General features: G+C 49.0%; 1 long non-coding RNA gene across 1 annotated transcript in view; it reads left to right on the top strand.

The window, feature by feature from the left end:
• LOC130522476 (uncharacterized) overlaps window positions 1-19,820 on the top strand; it is a 205,570-nt gene extending 185,750 nt beyond the window's left edge. Inside the window, exons 3-4 of the long non-coding RNA XR_008949633.1 lie at window positions 1,341-1,431; window positions 19,453-19,820. This is a non-coding gene — a long non-coding RNA (uncharacterized LOC130522476). The remainder of the gene's footprint in view (window positions 1-1,340; window positions 1,432-19,452) is intronic.
• The last annotated feature ends 3,679 nt before the right edge of the window (window positions 19,821-23,499 follow it).

Here is a 23,499-nt window from a genome sequence, read left to right as displayed (position 1 = left end):
TGAATACTTCCTTCCCGGAATGATATTTGAGATGTATATTGAATAATTCATGGCCGACGGAGAAGTTGCTTCTGCTTCATGTTTTCTCCTCTGCGTGTTTAGAGCCCGGACAAGCGCACCCTTAAATCCACAAAGAGCTAGCTGCGTAGCATCGAAAACTATGCTAGCGCACTCCTACAGTCTGGGAACGCCCACATAAGTGTTACCTGTCCAACACGTTAGCTGACAGCTGGCCAAAACAGAGCAAGCCCGTTAGCTTAGCTTTGTTTACATTTCCAGCTGTTTGTTTACAAGATGGCAACGCTGTATCGACCGTACCCCTTGTTTTTGGTCCCGTTGCCTCAAGGTTAACAATGTTAGCCTCAAAGGGACGCGCGCACGGTCTAAAAAACGGAGCCCCCCCACCGATTAGATCATCTTCTCTACCTTCCAGAATCTTCCCTTTTTCTAAGAGAATATCTGGAACGCTGCCTTCATTTCCAAAATCAAACGGGGTGGTGGTGGTGGTGGGGGGGGGGGGGGATGTGTGGGCGGTGGGGGGGGGGGGGGAGCTCTGCTAGGCCTGTAATTGAATTTAAAGGGTCAGATCGAGCACACAGTCTTCCTCCGATAAGATCTGGGAGCAGCCGTGAAAGCAGGAACAAAGAGCGGGTTTGGGGGTGAGGTGGTTGGGGTGGGGGCGCAGCATCCTGGTCACCTCCGACCCTGTAGGGAGGGGGGACATCACAAAAGGCAGGGGGGGGGGGCAATTTTATTGGCAGCCTTCCCTGACGTATTGACTTCACCCACTGTATAACCCCATTCCGAGGAATTTAGGTGTGTTTCCCAACATCTACCTTCAATCCTGAAGCCACCCCTGAACACACACACACACACACACTCACACACACACACACACACCTGCATTAACAGTGCGCGCGTCCCTTTGAAAGCGTTTCAATCAATGAGGCACAGCTCCTAATGGGACCTCCGCTCAGGAAGCCGGCCTGGAATATACGTTTTCATTACACGCAGCAGATTGCGGCGTCGGGGCAGCACCGGCAATCCGATATTGAAATGAGAGTTGTGCGGCGTGATTACCAGAGAGAGTAAAAAGCTTCAGAGAGATGGAGGAGGAAAGTCGTGATGGATGCGTTTCGCCCTCCGCCGTCCTCCTTTGATTCATCTTTTAAGAGCGGCGGGGCGGGAAGTGAGTGGAGGCTGATGGCGGCGAGGACGGCGATGAACAGGGCAAATTAATGTGAAGGCGGCGTCCAGGTTCGGAGTTCGGAGCTGGTTAATAACAAACGGCAAACAGAGCAACGAGTCAACCGGGTTTTCTTGATTTTTCCCTTCTCCAGAGTCGGTGCAAAGCCAGCAAATGGCGCCCCCGGTGGACGGCGGCGGCAGCAGGGTCAAGCAAATGGACCTGGAACATCAAAGGAGCCTCAGGTATTTTGGCTGGTCTTTGATTTGTTTCTTTCAGGTCTTGAAGTTTTTGTTGTGGGCTTTGATGATGGGACAGGTCCCGCGCCTCCTCCGCTACTTCGCCGAAGCGCTAGCTCGTGCTTGTGCACCTGCTAGCCTGCTTAGCTAACAGTTTCTCTGACACTTTAGAATCAAGTGGAAAATTAGCACCTCAGTGCGATTCCTGACGCCAAACGTGTTTTTGTGATCCGAAAATATCTTCATGAGCTCTGATTAAAACGAGATAAGTTTCAATTTCCCAACTTCCAGCAAATATAATTACTCAATCTAATTTGTGACACATTTAATAAACTTGATATTGCCTTTGGTAATAAATTGCACTTGAGCAAGATATTAATTACTCTTCCCTATTTTAGTGTGCAAATATGGAAATAATTTAATTAGATTTAGGCGCCCTTTGCCAAGTCTTTCGCTGCGGGTTTGGGTCCTTAAAATATTTAACCATATTGCCGCTGTCGCGGCGCATTTGCTAACCTACAGTTGTGCTTCAAACAGCGTTTCCGGGGCGATCGTAGCGCTGCAGAGCGTAGCAGAGAGATACGGACGTTCTTATTCCCATCATGACGGTCGCGCCTATGCTAGCTCCTCTGGGCTCTGTGATGCTGCTCTCATAGCAGGTTGAAAGCGTCAGAACTGACTTGTACCTGAAAACTTTAGGTTTGTACTCAAATTGGTGCGACTAATCCCACATCCATGCTAACCGGCTGTTTGTACTTGACACATTTGTTTCTTGTAGCACAAATCTATATTTTACAGCTTGGTTGGGTTTTTTTTTTAGGTAGTTTGGTTGGTTTCTTCAGAATAATCATTTATAAATGACCAAATATGCAAATTCTAAATAAAAGTGTTAGCTTCTGTCTGTCAGCAGCTGATAAAGCAGCGTAAAAAGCACTTTTTTCACTTGCGCTAACACGCTAAAAGGTTTAAAGAATATTTACTTTGTAAAAGGCTCTTTTATCGCAGTATATCGTGTATATTATGATAAACTTATCTTTCAAATGGACTAGCTTCAATTTAGAGCAGCACAATCAATAATTATCGAAGCAAAAAGCTAACAACAGTTGTATTTTCTTTTTCTTTTTTTGATGTGATGTAAATTTACAAATGTGGGAAGAAAATATGCAAATAATTGCAGAAAGAAGCACTCAAACCTCCATATTTTAATGGAAGCTAAGCTAAAATGTTGGCAGGATCTTTATTTCCAGTTCATTTTAAACTCATTTGTTAGATATGTGAGCACATAAAGGTCACCTTTGTGCAGAAGTAGCATTTTATTACAGTTCGAGTCGTCTGACCTGCTGCTGCACGTTTCAGTCCAGTTTAAAATACTGTAATCAAAGCATTCTGGGAAGCGCCGCCCGCCTAATGGATCTAATCTTGGAAAAACGCTAGTCGCTCGCAAATATTAGCATATTGTATTAGCATACAGTTGGCAGATCTGCAGATTGCAGATCTGCCAACTGGGAGATCTTTCATTAGTCATCTACTAAAAGGAATATTTGATATGTGGATCAGCGGCTGCTGCACGTCCCTGCGGGCGCCGGCGCCGGCGTGACCCCACTGAGCCTCCCTTCATTTACACCGCACTGAAGCTTTGGCTAATAGCTGCTCCTCGTTTCAACATGAATCTCTCCGTCCCGGGTTTGATGTACGGCACAAGCGAACGCGATGAAGGGCAAAACGTATATTTGAGCAGCTTGAGTCACCGTGTGGGGGGGTGCGTGGGGGCCGCGGTGAAGGCAAAGTTCTGGCGTTTCAGCCGCCCCTGGCCTCAGGAGGAGAACTGAGAGGGTCCAGGTGGGTTTCTTGATCCACGCAGGGCTCGGGAGGCCGTCGGTCTGTGTGTGTGTGTGTGTGTGTGTCGGGGGGGGGGGGGACGGGGGGGGGGCAGGTTCATGCTCGCCGAATCTGCTGACAGATACACCATCGTGGATCATTTGGTGCATTTTAGCACATTGATCGAGCAGTTTGAGTCAATATTGTTCTGAGCCGTAAGTCACGTGACTGTGTGTGTGTGTGTGTGTGTGTGTGCGTGTGTGTGTGTGTGTGTGTGTGCGTGTGTGTGTGTGTGTGTGTGTGTGTGCGTGAGGGAGTGGTTAATGAGGGAGGGCTGTTGCGCCGCCTGGGGCTGTGGAGAGAGGGGTGGAGTGGGGGCGGCCTGGAGCGCTAACGCTAACTCAGACAGCGGGATGATTAATGGAATGTAAATGTTGATGGATTATTGAACAGGGAAATGATAAAGTTGGGCCACGCTCCCACAGAGGGGTGGGGGGGGGGGCGTGGGGCAACCTAATCGCCTGAGGTTTCAAAGGCCACAACCCTTTAACCTGCTTTTAAATAGCTATATGGGGGAAAGTGGGGAAACGGCAAGTTGGCGTAAATCAAATATGGCGGAAAGTCGATGGAATGTGATCCAGATTCCGCCCACGCGATGTCTTCTCGGAACTCGCCAAACCGGAGAGGAAACACTCGCTAGCACGCGCCACATTTCGGACGCTGGCAGAGGCGCCGAGCGACTTCAATATTCACGACTCTGGTTTGTAAAGGCAGCGGCGAGACTTCAAGGCCGATCAAAGCACCAAAGCAGAGCCGGAATCAAAGAAACAAACGGACACCAGAACTTGTTTCCAGGACTTTGAGTCTGCGGCTGTTTTATCTCTGCGTCTTATCGCCTCCTGGCGGATTAAAGTTCAGCAGAATCAACAGACAAACTTGTGGGGGGGGGGGGGGTTGATTGTGGCTTCCTGCCACGCTGGAGCTGATTTTTTATTTTTCTTCATTGGCTAGCAGACCTCCCTGATCGGAACACGCGCCCCCGTACGGAATGAAGCTCCTCTAAAGGCCACTTGCATAACTCTTCAGGGAGGAATGACCTTTTCATTTTTACCGGAGTCACACGGAGTCGCAGCCGCAGACCGGAGAGTGTAATAAGTTTCACGGCTCGTCGCGCTCGTCCAACAGTGCCCGGTTATTTATAGCGCATCATTTCAGGCCAGGCTTTTGTTTTCCTTCACAGCTGCAGCGGAGGCAAAACAAGGCCCTAAAAGACCGTTACAGGATCCATTCCGGCTAATTTTAACTCGTGTTTTTCTTTAAGCTAGTGTTGCAATTTTATTCCATCGAAATAGGTTTGCCCAATAATTACACTAAGGGTGCCCTGGGGGCCCCTGGTGGTAGGCGAGGGTATAATTTATGTGGATATTTATGTAAATATTGAGGCAGGTGCCCCTCCGCAGCATTGCGAACACCTGCCTCCACTGTCCGGTAGCCTGGAACAGACAAAACACACTTGGATTTTTTTAAAAAAAACCTCCAATAGTGTTTAGCATTTTTGGCTAGAATTTATCTTTTATTTTTTTGTAATATGGAAATTATGGTAAAACATCAATTTCAGACACAACATGCTAGGCTTAGGCTCTGCGGCTAACGAGCCGGTTGCAGGGGGTGAAAAAGTGCAGGCCTCCGCGGCGCGGGGCCATTACCCGTCTCCCAGCAGGGTTGAGGGAGATCATCATTTTCACATAACAAACCGTAGATTATTATTTTGCAGACAGTTTCCTCAAGTGGAAAATTAGCTTCCGCCAGCCGGGCGTCTTTCCGCTCCCATTCACCGGCGTCAAAGAAAAACGGCGTAGATGAGACTAATCGTGGAAAAAGCGATCCCTGCCTCCTGTTGGCAGGGGCCATCAGCCAGCCCCGGGACGCTCTGCCGAGAGCTCTGCTCGCCAGCCAACAGAGAGCAGCGGCAAATTGCTGTTTATGCGCCGCTTCGGTGGAATTTCTGAGAGTTTGGAGGCTCAAACGCTTCCTCCATCCAGCGAGGTTTGAATCCAGGAGCCGCTGCTGTTCCGATTCCACTGCCTCGTCACGGCAGTCCCGACCGTCACTAATTTGACGATAGTCTGATTATTCAAAGGGCCTCAGTCATGGGACGAGCTAACTATTAGCAATCGGTTAATTAGCGCGAGGCAAATCTGTCCTTTTTCATAACGTGACGGGTGACGAGAGACGCGTCTCAGAGGGGTCGGAGATGAAAATGCTAAACAAGAGTTGAAGAGTTAGCGGACGCTCCAACTGCTTTTAGCGGAAAGGGAAAATCATCGGTCGGCTTTAGCATATTACCAGGAAGTAGCTGAACAGAGTCCTCTGAAAAGATACATTTGGCACTGAAATGAGAAACGTGCTTGACATTTAAAATGCCAAAAACTAAAAATTAATCTGATCACAGAATGCTCAGTACTTGTTTCTTTTTCTCTGCTGCCTCATTTGATGGAACGTATCATAGCAACAGTAAAAGCACAAGTTGTTTTGTCATTTATTTGCCCTATTTGCAGCATTATCAGGGCGTCGTTAGCTTCTGGTTGATATGTTGAACTACTGCGTCCACAAATACAACTAAAAAAGCTAACTCTAAGTAGAAGCTTCTATTTTGCTTCACTTGCAGGGTGTTGCTATGTATCCTTATTGGTAGCCACACGTCTCCATGCTAGCATTTGGCTAGCAGATGTGCTTAAATCTGACATTTACCCTCCAGTTTAATTTGCCCTTCCCTTAAAAGTGTGATAGTTTTTTTCTACCGGTAAATTTTTACACGACCTCTTCATAATCCGCGGCTTGTCGCTCAGGCTCGGAGCTAATCGAATTGTTCGCAGTGATTGCTTTCATTGATTCTTCCGTTGCCCCTTGTCCCAAAAGTCCAACAAGTATTCCATCCTAGCGTATGCGTTCCCCTTCGTACAGCCCAGTGAACTCTAATAGCGTGACCCTTCCCGTGAGGAGCACTTTGTCACCCCTCCCTCTGCCGCGGCTTAATTGTGATTCGACTGAATGCAGATGCTAGCAGTTGCTAATGCATCGTCATGCGGTAACTCTCTAGATGGGCTAACTAGGTGGGAGGAGAAGAGCCTGGTGTAGGATTGGAAAAAAAAAAAAAAACATCAGATGGAGGAGATGAGTGGCGTGGAAGGAACTCCTGTGGATTGTGGCTCTCCGGGTCCATTAGTCCAGGAGGGGGGAGGGGTTCTCCTCTGTGACTTCATCCATGAGGTGCTTGATTAACTCGCCTCAATAAAGGTGTATTTAAGTGCACCTGAAGACGGCGCTGAAAAAGTGAAGCTCGTATGACCACATACTCGAGCTGCTTCCTGTGATGGCTACAGGAAGTGTCAGACGCTTCGACGGCCGCCGTGGGAGGGGGTTTGGGGCTTTGATGGACGGCGGGTTTGTCTTGGCAGGATCATTCCGTCCCCCTTGCAAATTGTGCAGGCATGAGGACGAATGCTGCCGAGCCCGGAGCGGCGAGGCCCGGTGATGCATGTCTGAGTGCTGCGCCGCACGGAGGGGCGGAGACAAACGGGCTGCCGGTGGTTGGGAGCAGCCTCGCAGGTCCACCCTCGCCTTAGTATTCCACTCATGAGCCCGAACAGGGAAGAAACTCTTCTCCCCTCTCTTCCGGCTTCTCTCACATCGTTGCCCCGGTGATAGATGGAAATCTCAGACTGCTGTAAATTGAACGCCGCGCCCGGCCGACCATTCATAACACCGTCCCTTCCCCGCCGCCGCTATCATCAACATCGCGCCGTGTCGTCCTCCACCAGTGGGACAGGCTCTAATGTGGAACGGTTTTCAAAATGCTCGGGAGTTGACACTAGCGCAGCGGACGGGGGGGTGAGGCTTTGAAAGAATCGGTCAATAAAACTCCCAAATTTCTGCTAGAGTCCCGATCTGCGGCCTGGATGGTTTGAGCATCCAGTTCAGCATGAGGTTCTAATACAACCTGAAATCCAAAATTTTCCACAAAGGATGAAGAAGAAAGCCCTCCAATCCCCTCCTCCCCCGTCTTTCCCCGCTCCCTCTCTTCTTTATCTTACTCTGGGTGATGTCTTTGCTTCAAAGCGCACGCCCCGTGTGGACGCTAGCCTGATCTGCGAGCGCGCTCCAAAGGCGACCTTGAAGGGGATGTTTATTGAAGGGTTCGAACTCTGATGAGGAAGGAGACGGATAAAGTGAAGCTAGCGCCCCACCCACCTTCCAGCCAAGCGTACTTTAAGTTGTGGATTTCTTCCTGTAACCCCGAGTCTGTGGTGATGAACAGAGTAAATAACCAGCTGTGAGTGTTGAGCATAAAAGACAAAATATGTATTTGTTTGCTCGTTTCCGTACTGCTCGTTGTATAAACGCTCCTTATGTTGCCTCTGTTTGGCTAACACGGGAGACGGGCGTCGTCCTCACCGCGGTCTCATTGACGGGGGCCTCTCGGTCCTCGATCAGTCGGCCTCCGTCTGATCGACTGTTATCTCGCTGAAGCGTCCGAGGGCCCCCGAGCCATTGGCCCGTTCCTTGCATCAGAACACAAAATGCCGTCATGGGGATAACACAGTCCGACACCCATCACCTTTGGGAAGCCGAGGTACCACGGGAAGGACCGGCCGCCTCAGCTCACGGGGAACTTTATTAACATGACCCTAGCTGACGCAAACGCATCTGAGCTGATTAGAATTCATCATCTGGCAGAAAGGAAATATCTTCCTCCCTCTTTCCGCTATGATTTGTCAATACCATCTTACTCTCCATAATGGAACGGTTAGCTACCTCCTCCAATTCCCATTAGTGGTCCTTTAGCCCCTGTCCACGCTCTCTGGACCGTTAAGCGGGCAGCCAGGAGAGAGTCCAGGCCAGGGGGACACATTAATTTTGGTTATGGTCTTGTCTTATAGCTTCTCGACGACCGTGACCGGCAATAAAGGCCGGAGCTTTTTATTTAAGGAGAGAAGGTGGAAAGGAAAGCAGAGCAAATGGGACGGGAGCTTAGCTCAGCAACGGGGAGATCTGGGACCTGAGCCGCCGCCATCAGGGGAAAACTGGTATTTCTCAGCTCTCGAGAAAGGAGCTCAGGTTGGAGGGGGGGGATTTTATTTTATAAAAGGGCAATAGATTCCGTGAAATGGTGTTCCAACCAGGAGCAATCAGAGGCTGCCTCTCCTGCCAGGGACCGCACAAAAAGGAAGAGATGTGTCGGAGAGCCTGAAAGTCCAATAATGAACCCTGAAAATGTAAAGAAGTGAGCAGGGTTTTTTTTAGCGAAAGCTACCGTCGGAAGCAATAAAATGAGTGTTGGTGTGAGATTGTTTGGGATCAGGATTCAGGACCCAACGCGTCCATCAGACGCGCTCTCTGTATCCTCAGACGGACACGTTGAGTCCCAAATCCGTCAAAAACAGGAAAGAAAATCACGGTAAACGCTTGTGACGAGTCGCCCACACAGCAAACGTGTACGTGTTCCTCGTCTTGGGGATACGCGCGACCCATCCGATAGCTGCCACGGAACGCCTCACTCGTCATCCCGTGCCTCCGGTTGCATTCCGTCTCAGGGGATTCTAAAAGAGACACGGAGGCATGTCCGGCACCGGGTCAGTGATCAGGGAACGAGCCAGCCGATGTGATCCGGCGCTGCTGCCGCTAGCTTGACAGGAAGAGACGAGTCAGGCGGAGATGGAGGGACACGGAAGCGCGTCTCTTCATCAGCGGCGCGACACAAACTGGAGCGGCTGACAGAAGCCAGTCGTGGGGCCATTTTCCCAAAGTTGAAAAGCTTCAACTTTTATTCCAGCTAATCTGAGTGGAAAGTATCGCACGAGTCAAACAGATCCCATTTTCTTGACCTTGTCGATACATCTCCGCGGTGGGTTTTCTTATACACATTTGCCTGATACGTTGATCCAAAATCTCGATAGCTTGGACATTTGACAAGAAATAGCAGGAATCGGGGGTATCGGTTTAAAGGAAATCTCTCCATTTTTATTTAATTTTTTGTCGCTCAGTCCACAAGAGCAGTCCTTTATTCAGCAGGAAGGAAGTACAATAGCCTGAGCCGAGTGCAGACGTATGTGAGAACTTCGGTAAATAAAAGCAGATTTGCTCCGAGTTTCCCGCCTCCGGGTCAACAAAAGAAAGACAACGAAAATCCTGAAGTGCAAACGGAGGCTTCGGTGTTTGCTGAAGCAACGTTCGGCTGAAGGGGACCGAGGCCTCTCGTTAGGGGGAAAAACTGGGCGTCGCCCAGGAAGAACCTCCACGTCGGACCGCTCTGTCGTCACGGTAACGACGGAATAACAAAATCTGTCCGGGAATCACGCGGAGGCCTGTTTAACTGACGGATTTTACCGCGCGGATGCCGCTAAAACAAAGGAAGCTCTGCTTTGTTCACATGTGCAAAGTGTCAAATTACACAGGAAGGAACTCGGCGGTGTCGCAGCCCGATATTCGCCCGGCTGCTAATGAGCACTTGTAGACGCCGTCGCTGTCATTTCTGCCATGCAAATTGCCTCAGAGGTGTGCGGGAGCTCGGCTCCAGCTGTCATCTTGAAAGGCAGGAAGGGACGTTGGCGCGCTCGCTCGAGTTGGGCGCCATCATGTTCTGTGGTAGCGACAACGCTGTGGAATGAGCGCTACGACGACGCGACATTATTGATACATGTGAATTTGTGTGGAGGGAACGTCGAAAACAACAAGAATCAGGGCCGAGTCCGGTCGGAGCAGGGGGAGGTGTTTCTGCCCACGTGCTAGAAGATAACAGAAGCTAGCTGAAGTTCTCTTTTTTGACGACCACCATGTCCAGGTTTGCTGTCCTCCAGGACATTAATCTCAGAAAAATACTATTTTTGGACATTTTGGACTATTTTGGTCAAAAAATTCGGACCAGTTACCATCCACAGTTAGCGTGTGAAGCATTTAGCTGGAGATACAATCATCCAACACATCCTGTTTAGATGGATAGAATTTTAAGCTAATCTGATGTGCAACATTATTTAGCTTTAGCTTCTTTTAATTTTCAACGCAGACAGCGTCACGTCCTCCCTCCTGTCACCATCCCCGGTGCGTGCACCTGCGCCCACGCCAGCCGTTTCAGCGCCACAGCCGCGCCCGTTTCGTCTGTCAGTCCAACACGCACCAATCCGGCTGCCTGATTGACAGGCGTGGCGACGCCGAGCCATATTCCTCCAGGAGGGCTGTCAGAGAGGAGAGAAAAGCAACTTTCCTCCACCGACCCGACCTGAGTACGGAGAGATTAATCGGTTAAAGAAGGAAGAGGAACGAATGTCGCAAACCTCGAGTAGAAGCATTTATTCGTCATGAATGTGAGGAAATCTGAGACGCTCTTTCTCGCGCTCGGCAAGAAAATGGCTAGCTAGTCAGAGCGTCAACTTTTATCTCAATACTTCTAAATTTAGGACAATGCCACTGCTAAAGGTGCTATTTAGCAACATAGTGAATTAATGCTTTCAGTGCTTGTAAAGAACATAACAAAATAAATTAATTTCTCCTGAATTTTCACCAATTTCAGCCTTATAACAATCCAGATTGTAGTTGTTTGCTCGGAGCTAAGATTAGCTGAACCCCAATTCTTACTTTTACCGCATTCAAATACGGATCTGCTGATGTGGATTTGCCCTGGGAGGGAGGCCGCGGCGTGGGAAATGGGCAGAGAATCAGCAAGAAATGAGCAGGTGGTTAGCATGGCCGTGTCGATCGCCGTAACGTAACACCGGAATACTTTTTCCCAGCGATCCGCTGCATGCCGCAGCCTCGGTCTCTGGGGTGCCGATGAAACTCATTATTGGTGGTTTACACCTTCCCGATTTCCTCCGCGGGTTCAATATCTCTTGTCGCAGCTGGAAGGCGATGGTAAGCGTAGGCTACGGCTAATGGGCTACAGGAGATACACTGCAGGCTGCGAAAGTGAGGGGAAAGATGTCAGAGTGGAGTTCTTTTCTTAAAACTGGAGAGAGAAGAAAGAAGAAACATAAGGATAGTTTTCTGCATTCATTAGCCGGAGGAAAATCGGGGGTATCACATTTATCATTGGAAGTTGGAGCGAGCATCTGGGCTAGCAACAGAAGCTAATATTAAATAGTCTGTCTCATCAGGCCCACTGATGAGACGTAAAAAATCAGTTCAAACTACAGATTTATTTTCTGTCTTGTTCTCACTTTGAGCTCTAAATCATTAGCGCACAATGAATAAACATGTGGGATCCAGAGGTGGCATGAAGAGGCGGAGCTTCAGTCTCTTGCTCCGAACTGAAGAGCTGTCTTCCATCGAGTTGCTTCTCCTCCATCAGCGCCGTTGCGGCCTGATGTTGTTGCCGTTTCGGACCCGTGGCGGTGCCATCTATCAGCGAGAGGTGCTCCCGGCCCCCGTCTGGAGAAATGATGTCCTCCTTCCTCTGAGGCGCCGCCTCTGACAGGCTGAGATAAGACCACGGACTCGGGGAACGCCGGAGCCTCTTCCTGGGACTGACACCTGCGCTTCAGATGAACCGTGTGCGTCGCTCAGACAGCCGACATGTCTGAGTATCAACGGGTGACGGCGGCGTCGGCCACCTCTGTCCGGGACTCTTTAGCCGTCAGTCTAGACACAAACAATCACTGCTTGCTAATTCTATGAGGCCGCGTAGCTAAAGCCAAACTTCCGACATCCCTCCCGCTGCTTTTCCAAGCGCGCGTCCGTCCCTCGCCGTCTTCTTTCCAGGCCCTGGCATCGGCTCGGCGCCTGCGGCAGCTCGCTGCCTGGCCTCGGACCTGGTGCCAGGTCTGGGGGGGGGGGTGCGGTTGGACAGTAGCTGGGCGGGTTTGAGGAGAATTTCTTCCCGTTTCCCTCCATCTGTTAGGACAGAGCTTCCAGACAGTGACGGAAGGTGCGAGAGGAGAGACGGCATCTGAAATAGGAGCGGAATCTTTTCATCTCTTTCATGTTTCAATGTGCAGCTGAGAGAAATGAAGCCTCGGACCCGGATCTAACTAATAAATAAAACTTTTAATATCGTCACCTAACATTTCCAGACGCTAGCAGGGGGGGCTAGTACACGTGAAGCTAATAAAGCAGCACACAAATGCGATTATTTTAAACACATTCCGCATAGTTTGACTCGCCGAGGCGCTCAGCGGCGCGCGAGTCCTCCTCGGCTGTCGGCACCGCGTGTTATTAATTTGTCCACCTGTCAGGCGAGACACACGGGCGTCTGTATACATCTCGCCGCCCTCTCAGGCGCCGTTTCGGGGTCAGGTTATTGCGCTTTGATTGTATTTATTCCCCCGCTGCCTTTCATTTCCGCTACCTTCTCTGAGAAAATATCGCTGGCAAGCGCACTTGCACTCCACCATTGTCAAAATTTGAATGATTGATCTCTAAATAAATATATTAATGTTAGCTTATTGCTCCGCTATCAGTCGGCAAGGGCGGGAAGTATCGCTGCCGAGCCAGAGCGTATATCGGTCCTCCTTATTTAGGGTTATGTGCTGTTAACTTACAGGAAATCTTAATCTACCACAACTTGGCCTCTCCGTGTTGAGCTGGGGAAAAGAAATGGTTAGTAGAAGAAGAAAGCTACTCATGTAAGCTAGCTGCCGTGTTTCCAAAGCTACTGTTTTTATAACTTCTTTTATATTTAAGGTGAGCAAGCGCGATCAATAGCAAATTCTCGGCAAGACAGCGAGCAAACGCACCGCATTTCTCTAAATGTCAAAGTATTGATTTAAGGGAAAGGACAAAGATGACAAGCTAAATTTCCATTTATTTGTGTGCGTTTTGTCCTGCGTGATGGGGAAGCGAAGCAGATCCGAAACTTTGCTCCTGCAGACGAGGAGGAAGCGAGAGATGCAATTAATAAGCACTCTTATTATAATCCAGTCCCCGACCGGCGCCTTCGGATGGAGGCCAGATAAGAAGGGACGCGAGCGGAACCAGAGGATCGCGTGCGCGGGGGATAAACACGAAACTCTGTAAATAACAGAACACAGCGGGAGTTAAGCAGACGGCGCTAAGCCGAGAAATAAAAACGTGTTTGCACCTTCACGCCTTCTATCCACACGGGATCGCTGACGCAGAGGAGCCGACAAGAGGCGGGAATCGCCTGTACCGATGGCGCCGGGGACGCGTTTGGGCCGCGCCGCTCCCTCGCATGCTAATGTCCGGGGCCGCAAAGCTTCCCTGAGCCAAACAGACGGAGGAGATGAAAGCGGAAAGCCGCTGTGACAGTAATGCCCGCTGAGACGTTTAAAACGACTTTGACTGACAATGTCGGCTCTACCGGCGGCGTAAATCCAAAGCCGCAGGGAGGAAAACATACTGTAAAGAGCAATAAATAAACAGTAAAACACTCATCCAGAAGCTTGTCGCTAAACATCACTCGCTGGGATTATTTACCCACATCCAGGTTGCATCAAAATCTGCCAAACGTGACGTCTTCTGAGTTTCCTCTCTGCCTCGTGAAGCTAGCGGTGACCTTTGACGAGGCTCGTTTGGCCACACCCCCTGCTCCTCCCCTCCCGCTGCAGCCAGAGCTCATATCTCTGTTAGCGCGCAACTTTTTACGCTGCCCAGTTGTGAGTTTTGCGAAGCAAGAAGATGACCCCAAGGTCCGCTACACACCAGATTAGCATTAGCGTTGTTGCTATTACGGGTGCATTTTTCCTTGCAAGAATACAAGAAACACAACAGGAAGTAGAACTGCGGTGGCAAAAAAGTGTGACATAACCAAGTTGACAGTTTGGATGGTGTTGAAAGGTCACACGTCCACTTGAACCTCCAAAAAAAATTCCACGCATGGACTCTCAGGGACCGGCCGAAATGCTAACCGACAGAACCGGCTGGTGAAAATCCCCAGCTCTGTTTTTAACGTCCCGACTTTGAGGCGAGAGCCGGCCGGGGAAATCGCTGAGTTGATTGCGCCCGGAAAGAGCCTGCAATCATTTGTAATTTCCTTAATTTACAGATGCCAGTTGGGAACGTGCAATTTCAGATAGTGCTATTCCGTTGAAAGGATGGAGGGGGGGGTCATTAGATGGAGAGGGTGCTTGTGCTCCGGTGTTCAGGTAGAAATGATTTCTTTTCAGGTTGTCGCTGGCTATGCTCCAGTCCTGCACAGAAGCTTGTCCATCTCTTGTGCCTGCCCACAGCTCCACTTGTGGCTGATTTAATGGTGAATCACTCCGCTAACTGCTGGAATAATGCCTCGGATGCTAACGCGCAGATTAAAATCTGTAATTTTAACGATAATGCCGCTAACGCGCAGTCAACGACTCCGTTTTTCAGCCACGCTGACGTAAACGGTCATAAACAAGTGGCGAGTCTCCGCGTTAAATCACGAATAAACGCGTTTACACACTCTGGAGACGCATAAAAGGGACGACTCAAAGTCCAGGTTCACATCTTCCACCATTGTTTGTGTCCCCACAAGCCTTTACGACTGTCTGCATTATTGATTTACACGCGCGTTCATCAATAGTTAATAAGTTTAGCAGCTCGGCCACTGCCAGCAACATACTCACTGGTTAGCCTGCTAGCATTAGCCTCCTGGTACAGCAGTAGCTTCTGGTGTCCGCCCAGGCCTTTAGGTAGGGATCAAGTTTTCATCAAGAAACCAATTTAAATGTTGAATTTGCAGAAATTTGAAGCGTATTTTTTTCTTGTGATATTTTTAAGGTTCAATGTTGAGGACAGTTATTACCATTATTTGTTTTTACTCATTTGATTAAAAGACCAGTTATTATGAGACATGGCGGAAAAGGGTCGAACTAAAGATACGAGTCCCGTCAGGGAGGGAAGTTGTGACTTTATGCACCTTCCCAGTCCCGATGCTCATCTCGTAACGGATCCCATCTAAACGGCTCAATGACAGACGGCAAACCGACCCCCGGTATCCTTCTCACCCCTTATCTTCCTCCAAGTGTAACTCGATCAATATCCGGGGTGTCGCCTATTGCCTCGGCGCCTGCGGTGTCAAAACCACATCGGGAGACAGGAAGAGTCACTATTAGGAATCCTGAATTTTGCTGGATCCGGTTCTGTCTTCGCTCTTGGCTTCAGACTTCATTTTCCCTGCGGCAGCTCAGCTTTCTAGACTCATCCCCCACCCCAACGCAAACACCAAGCCTCCTTTCGACCCTGGCACGGGGCACCGAGGCTTCGCCGCACATGAGCGCACGGGTCAATACATGAAAAGGATCGGCGCCTGAATGAGGGGTCGGGCTACCTGACTGAGCGGACGAGAAGGAAGTTGCTGAAAGCTTAGCGGAGCAAAACAGAAACGAATCTCGTGAGCACGTGCAACGGCAATTTGCTGCTTGCGAGTTCTGCCCCGCAGCCAAACCGCAGTCATGCATTGATCCTCCCTTGTAGCTCCCGCTCCGGAATTTACAGCGATATCCGCCCCTCTTTCGTAGCCAATTTCTTTGTTTGTCTTCTTCTTTTGAGCATTACTTCACACCCCAACACGAGCGCGCGGGCTAACGCTCTCCCCGTCGGAAATTTCCAGGAAATAAAACCAGAATGTTGCGCCATGCTACTACGCTAGTAACGCAAACGCACGCACACACACAAAAAAGCATAGAGATAGCCCATAAATCAAGTGAAGTGCTTAATTATAGAATTAATCATGTATAGCTGAGTGCAGAAATTATAAAATAGAATTGATGACGGTGCTAAAAGTCCGTAATTGATTCATTTAAGTGGATACAAATAATTATCAGCGTCCTAATTAAAAGCAAAACAAGTGAGTAATCTTACGGAAGAGCTATAGTTCTGGTCTCAATGGAGGAGTCCGAATAATTCACGAGCGTTGTTATTACCCCGGTAATTTAACACGGGAGGTCACGCTTGGGTGGTTCCTAAAATGGAAAAGTGGTCGGGCTGTGGCGGGGCTTGTTCTGACACGCTTCTGATCGACCACGTGGTACCCCGCAACTCCGGGAGGTGGGGCGACATGACCCCAACAGATCAGCACAAGCGTCTGTTAGCTCACCCAAACGGGGAAGGGGGCTCGACGAACTGCTCGGGAATGCGGACCACATGCCGCGCTGAAGCACTTCCGTACGCCGTCCAGGTTGCACTGCGGGCCCGTCCCCCCATTTGTCTCCAAACGCCAGGGTCTGTCACGGGAAACCCATTCGTAGATACGATGATTTGCACTCAGGAGCAATTTTCCCGTTGCGTAAATGTCATTAATCAAGCGGATACTTCGAGCGTCTGTCTGATTGATGACTCCAGTGTGACGAGGAGGGTGAGGAGGGTGAGAGACGATCCGCGGAGAAACTGTCAAAATAAAAGCACGGCTATAACGCTGAGGCGTCAACAACTCCTCCTAAAGCCAGTTCCCTTTCTCTAATTAACGATGCCATCGCTTGGCAACCTAACATCCCAGTGGGACCCCAGTGGCGCTGGAGACACTTCAGGTCCTCTTCTTAATATTTTCCCTTGTTTTTTTTAACGCCGTAAAGCCTCCAGCTCCAACCGAGATAAGAAAAGTGCAATTCTGGTATTGAAGAAAATCCCCTTCCCTTGGGAAAGGGACGGACTTCTTAACCGTCACTTAACCCCAGGTAACTATCTTCCTCATCAAAAGGTGGGGGAAAAAAGTAAAATTGGAGATGGGTGAACATGACCGAGGGCAAAAAGAATCTTCTAAGCGGATAAATAATGCACTCGGGCGCTGGTTTGAATTCACAGCGTGCGTCCGTGGGATGAAATCGCCTCACTTTTGTTCTGGCGGTAGGATGAACTTCACATCGCGATCCACGATCTCAAAATAATTGTGATTACATTCCGTTAGCATGGCCTGGAGGGATGGCGGAGGTCAGAGGAACGGGTGGTAGGGGACCAGGAGACGGGAAGGTGCAAAGGGGCGCATTATCACAGGATTCCGTACTCAGTGGACGCTTCAACTCCTGAGTTCGGGGGCAAACGAGGAACGTCTCCGTTGCTCAGACAGGGAACTGACAGATGGTAGCTACTGATATCGCCTCATAAAGAGCTCCAACCTTGCGGATAACCTTCCTGGTGGCACCAAAACCAGACGTCCTGCGTTATAACCCCCCCAGCAAACGAGCTTCACCCGGTTCTGGCAGATCTGACCCACCTGCTGGTCGACGCCGTAGGCTCACCAACACACGATATCATGTGCGAGGCTGCTCGCGGCTACAGCGTAGCTTAGAAATCGAATGGTACTTGTTACTCCAATGTTGCTGGTTGATATTCTCGGTTCTTGTTTTTGTTTTGTTATGTACGGCAAATAAATTGAATTCTGGGGTGTTCGGAGACCTGGTTTGCGCGTTGGGGGAGGTAACGCTCGCGTTTTGCTGCGACAACTGGAGCGTCGGTGGTCCGGGAAAGTCAGAGGCTTCGGAATCCAGCTCGCTAACGAGGTATTTGTAGCACCTCGTCGAGATTGCGGCGCTCTCTTTGCTTCTGCGGAATCCTGGAGCTTTTATTCGTTTTACACACTTTTGACGGTGACATAAGTATTAGTCGTCAAGAACAGTTACAGTTCTGTGCTACACTGTCTGAGAAGGCGTGCTTTCTCGAAACCGATAATAAAATTGTGTCTGAGACTATTTTGTTCCACAGCAAAGTCTTTAAGCTTTAGTGGCTCCGACAGAACATAAATGCTGTTTTGCGCATTTTCAATGTCTATAATCAAACATTTTCCTTTTTTAATGACGGTGAATAACTTAAAATCCCACTTCGCTGACGTGCTTCTGTGCGGCTACACCGGAGAAGTGAGTGTTGAAGTCATGTACTTGAAACAAAGGTGACGGACTCTTAAAACTTTTCTCTTTAATTTTTCATGAGTTCTCTTGACACAGTTCAAAAGACAAATGTTAGGTCAGTTCCAAGAGCTAAAATTCAGCTTATCAAAAAACATGAGCGAAGCAATATTTCTTCATGTGGACAACAGTAGAAGGCAGAAGAATGTATATAAAAGGGTATATGAGAGTATTAAATGTTAAACAAGTGTATCTGTATCTTTATTAGTTTAACATAAGTATATCCCTGGAGCTAGGTTGGGATTTGCATCAGAACATTAGGAATTCCTGAGAGTGGTGGAAACAACCCGATCCAAAGTCCCGACTTCCACAAACTTGCACATGGAACTACCCTTGAGTACAGGTTCCCTGAGGGTTTTTTTAACCATAAAAGGGGCAAAATGTCCCAGAACCATAGTTCTGTGGTGCTTTAGGGCACTAAGATCCCTCTGAAACAATACTCCAGATACTGTCAGCCGGTTTACCAAAACTCTTTAGTTAACAAGAAGAGCTTTTCTTCTATTGTGGAGCATTGGGGTCCTATAAAGAGGGTCATTTCTGACTTTTACAACAGAGAAGAGGTCTATATTTCGTTCAGGTGATTTTTCAGCAGCTTTAAATATGTTTTCCTGCCATAAATACAGGCGGCAGAGACGTGTTGTCCTTCCTCGGCGAGGATATCACTTTATCCATTATCCTCCAGCCGCGCGCGCTGATGAGGCCGCACTTAATGTGGCGTTCGCGTTTGCAGATGAGCTTGCAAATCAAGGCTTTACTGCCATCACCAAACCGGCGTCGGCACATATTCATTTATTTATACTCCGAGATTGCTGCCATCAATCAGAGCACCATAAATCTCCCACCTCATCAATAGGCAATCTGCTAATGCATGCGCCCGATCAATTTCTGACTCACACAGCCAGCACGGAAGGCAGCTCATCTCTTTCTTACAACACACATACATGCAAGCCCCCTCTAATATACAAAAACAAGCACATTAATACCCTTGTGCAAACACGCATCCCATTTAGGGATCAGCCATTTGATCGCAAGAACCAACAGAGTGTCGTATTACTGGCCTACATGGGGAAAAGTGGGCTTAAGAAAGAATTCATGAAAGAGGCCCTGTTGCACCATAATAATTTGATTAGTATTTATACCAACCAGCAGAGCTGCAGCGTAGCTCTCCAGCGGCTAATGAAAGTACCGACATAACAGAATAACTGCAGTTGTGAGAAATTGGGAATCTTAACCCCCCCCCCCCATTGCTGCTTGCTGATGTTGTTTATCTCCTCTTATTGGAGATAAAAGAGGAACTGTGCAGCTGCATTAAATATGAAATCTTGTGTGGGACATAAAAGAAAGTAAATGCCATCGTCGGTCTGCTTCTGTGTCTCTCTTTTAGCGCCTGCTGCCACAGATGCAAATAATTGGACAAAGGCAAATGTCAGAAGGAGTCTTGTTGGACCGGGGACAGTCGGCGCCACTTAAACGTGACAGGATCTGCTTTTTTTTCCCCGCTGCACCAGCTGACACGCGGCCACGGGTGCTTTGACGGCGCGAGCGCGTGAAACGTCCGCGGCCGCCTCTTGAGCGCGGCCCTAATGAAAGTCCGCCGCTCGCAGCCACAACAAAGCCGTACACAAACCCCTTTCATGGCAAAGTCATTAAAATTCTTTTTTTTCCGGGTTCAACCAGGAACAACGGGGGTCGGGTTCCGCGTTTCAGAACGATGAGCAAATGTTTTCCCAAAGTCTTTTGTTGGGAAATTGTTTCTGTGAAACGGGCGCTGCCCCACCAGAAGAGAATGTGAGGGCGGGATCACCAGCTTGATCCGGTCAATGGGGAACAATCATAAAGGTAAAAGATGGTGAGCCGCACCGCCTGTCGAGTAGTGAATTTGGGGCGCGACGTTGTTAGCAAGTGTCATCTTTACGCTAAGCTAACCAAATATCATTGCAATGACAATTGAGACATTTTTTCAAGCCGTTGGTGGAATTGGAGCAAAACGTTCTGAACCTATGAAGAAGAAAGTGACGAGTTGCCTTTCAATCAGCTGACCACCTCCTCTCGGTTACGACAGGGAACAGAACCAGTAATTTGTTAGCTTGCGGTGTTATTGTTGCGCGATGAAACATTTTGGCTGTTGCCTTTTATACGGAGCCTGTTGTTTATGCCCCTTAAACCACTTCCTGTTTTACAATATGTCACCGCCATCGGGAGATTGATCTTCACATTGTGCAGCTGATGTGCATCTGTAATAGGAAAAGGTGAAATGATGTTTACAAGAAAAGGCATTTACCTTATCCTGCAGAAGAGATAACGAGGCCCGGGAAGGAACCGCAAACAAGCCAACTGTCTACATCCACGCACGACAACACACACAAAAAACAGATTGGCTGCCCCATTAGCCGCCCGTCTTCTAAACAGACAAGCCAAGCACTCCACGGCTTTCCTCTCCACGGACACCCGTGACAAATTTACCGCAGATTATGCATCCGTGAAATGACACCTCGGACCCCCCCTGCCCTTTCTTTGGAACGACACAAAGGCAATTTAGCACCTTGTCGCTCATAAGGTGGCATCCGGCTTCTTCCGCCTGGCTCCGGCCGTTAACGTTGCAACACCGGACAAATTAATCGACAAATCAACGGGCACCGGCGGCCCCGGACGCCTCCTGCCAGCCGCAGACACAAGGAGGTGACACCATGTCGGGTTATTAATGCTGGCATTCGCGGAGGCAGGAGGGGGATCAACATGACACCTCTGGCACAGGACAGAGCCCAGACCTTTGCTCTGCAGGTAGGCCTGGGAAATGTCACTTAAGCATGGAGCACGCTAATTATGTTACTTAATTAAGTGGGGTTTTTTAGGTCCTGGGCATCTTTTGGAGACCTGCCAGCAGGGCATGTAACAAGGAGCCTCCTGCAGAGTTTTGGAATCCCGTCCCCGGTGCCTCAATCCCTCATACAGCAGACGGCGGCGTGTCTGTTTGTGTTAGCATGTGATGGCTACCGGTAACACCTGCGCAGGTGGGCAGGGTTGTTACCAGCTGGAGGCATGCATCCATAATTCAGTAGTTACACTCTATACTCCGTGCCTCCCAACCCCCTGAAAAGCTTTGACTCCGCCTCCTCAGCAATCGTGTACTTCCTGTCAAATGTTACGCGGGTTTACAAGTTGTCTCTATCCGGAGAGGTTGACTCTAAGGTGGCGTAGTGATGTCATGAAAAACATATTTTTAGCCCCACCAGTACCACTGATGCAAGGTTCAGACTGGCACCACCAATCAAAGTAATGAAGTGCAGGTGTCAAGCCTGGAGTCAGCGCCATGAATCACAAATAAAGTATTCATACAAGAGTAATTAACTTTCTAATTAGAGCTTTTGCTGGCATTTGCCGGCCCCTTGTAGCGTCCCTTCCCTATAAGGGGAACTAGCGTAGCTTCAAAGAAACCCGCTCCCCCCTGCCCCGCTGCTCCTCGCTTCATGTTCCCCGATTTCGCTTCTTGCACTTTGTTCTCTCGACTTCTTCAAAGCGTCTGATGTTTTTGAACCGCGGCCGATGTTTATGCGTACAGGGTCTTTGTATGCAAATCGCGGTTCTTCCGGTCAACCGCGAGGCGCCTCTGCCGAGATTCTTCAAAATAATATGACACCAGTGAAGTGTCATAACGGTTTGACATTTCCTGAAAGGGAGCCGGTTTCCTGTGCCTCACAGACTCGTGTTTGACAGAATGTAAACCAGCCAACCGGATCGGGCCACATGGGCTCCATCTGAAAGGTCGGGAACCGTCCAATCACAGCTGTCGCGGTTGGAGGAAAATTTCAGCACGCGGTGCTGTAGCCTCGGGGCAGAGCCTCCTATAGACTTTTGCAATCACACCGCCGACGAGGTGATTCCTCTCCCTCAGTGGCGCTGGTGAAGCTAGCATTCCTCAGGTTTGGTGAGAAGGATTTCCTCCATCAGCGATCGATCCAGCAGCGGCGTAGGCATAAATAAGTTTGTTTTTCATCAGGCGCTTTTTATTTGTTTGGTGAATAAATGGAAAAGCTCCTCCTCAAGCTTTTGCTGATTCCGTGCTGCTTTAAGAGAACAACACAATTATGGGTTTCTTCTCATTATCCTGCCTTCGAGTGGGAGCATGTAGCGACACGCACTTTGGTCATTAGCGTCCATCTCGGTCATAATCAAAGGTTTCAGCCTTACCGTGCACCGGTATCCCTTTAGCATTAACGTGCGCATTATTATTGTCAAGAATAGCTTGTAAGCTCTGTAGAAAGTAGAATGCTATACTTTAAGTTTGACAAGAGTGGTCATTTGCAGCGTTTTAAACAAGGGTGCTAGCACGCCAACATCTAATTTGCAATCCCAGATGTGACAGAGTGATAAATTTAGCCACCTAGCATCACTTGAAAGGCTCAATGAGCCACTCTGCAAAAAGCACAAGCTTCCCAGCTTCCTCTGCCATCTTCCCTGGGGCCGAATTTGCAAAAACAGGGTCACCCCAGACTTCACCTCATCCCATCGGTGCGGTAGTCTTACTCATCTATCATGAAGCCTCCCAGTAGATTCCCCTTGCATGCCAAACTTGTGGCTCTCAGTGAGTTTAGCAAAAATACATCTGGTCGTGCTACTCATCTTCACCCTCCCTGCCCACCGTGTTTTCTCCAGTCCTTATCTGTCCTCTGCTCTATCTGCTCGCCAAGGTCAGACAGGCTTGAGGCGATCAGTCCTGATAAAAACGGGACGTGGAGGTGGAGGGAGCTGACACGGGGGCCTGGTCAAACGGGTCACGTCCAGCCGTCGACGGTTATATCTAAACGGTAACGCGTCGCTTTAGTTGAGTCATATTCAGGCTTCCTGATGCATGAATATCCCTGCAAGAGATTATCTTGTCTTCGTCCTGGCAGGGACACAAAACATTCTCTTTATCGGGGAAGAAGACAACTGGCTAATTCGTTTGAAGTCTTTCATATGTCAGTGCGAGACAAACGGAAGGTGGGAGGCAAGTGAGGTGAAATATGGTCGAGGGAACCTGGTGCTTCCACACAGTTGTTGCCTAAAGGAAACGGCTCGGGCTTGAGGCCCCAAATTTGGTTCTACTGTAGCAAAGTTCAGATTTTTCAGTCTACAAATGTTGTCTTTCACCTATGTGGCTGTAATGTAAATGTAAAAATGTAAATGTAAACTCCTCATTCTCACCAGCAGGTGCCACCAAATCACCCTGGAACCTTCAGAGAGGCGAGGATCAAGTCCACTTGTACACTTCTCGTTCATTTTCCATCGAACTGAGGAACATTTTATTTAACAAAGCGTCTAAAGTCCTAAACATCCAGGGAAGGAAAAAAGCTGAACAAACTTCTATTTTTTTTTTTTTTAATCAAAATCGTGAATTCACCGAGATGCTGACAGAGGCGTCGGTTCGGTCTGCACAATAAACATCAGCCTC

Source organism: Takifugu flavidus, chromosome 3 (assembly GCF_003711565.1).
Source record: "Takifugu flavidus isolate HTHZ2018 chromosome 3, ASM371156v2, whole genome shotgun sequence".
NCBI lineage: Eukaryota > Metazoa > Chordata > Actinopteri > Tetraodontiformes > Tetraodontidae > Takifugu > Takifugu flavidus.
Note: the sequence above shows the minus strand (reverse complement) of the source record. Positions and strands in the feature narration are given on the sequence as shown.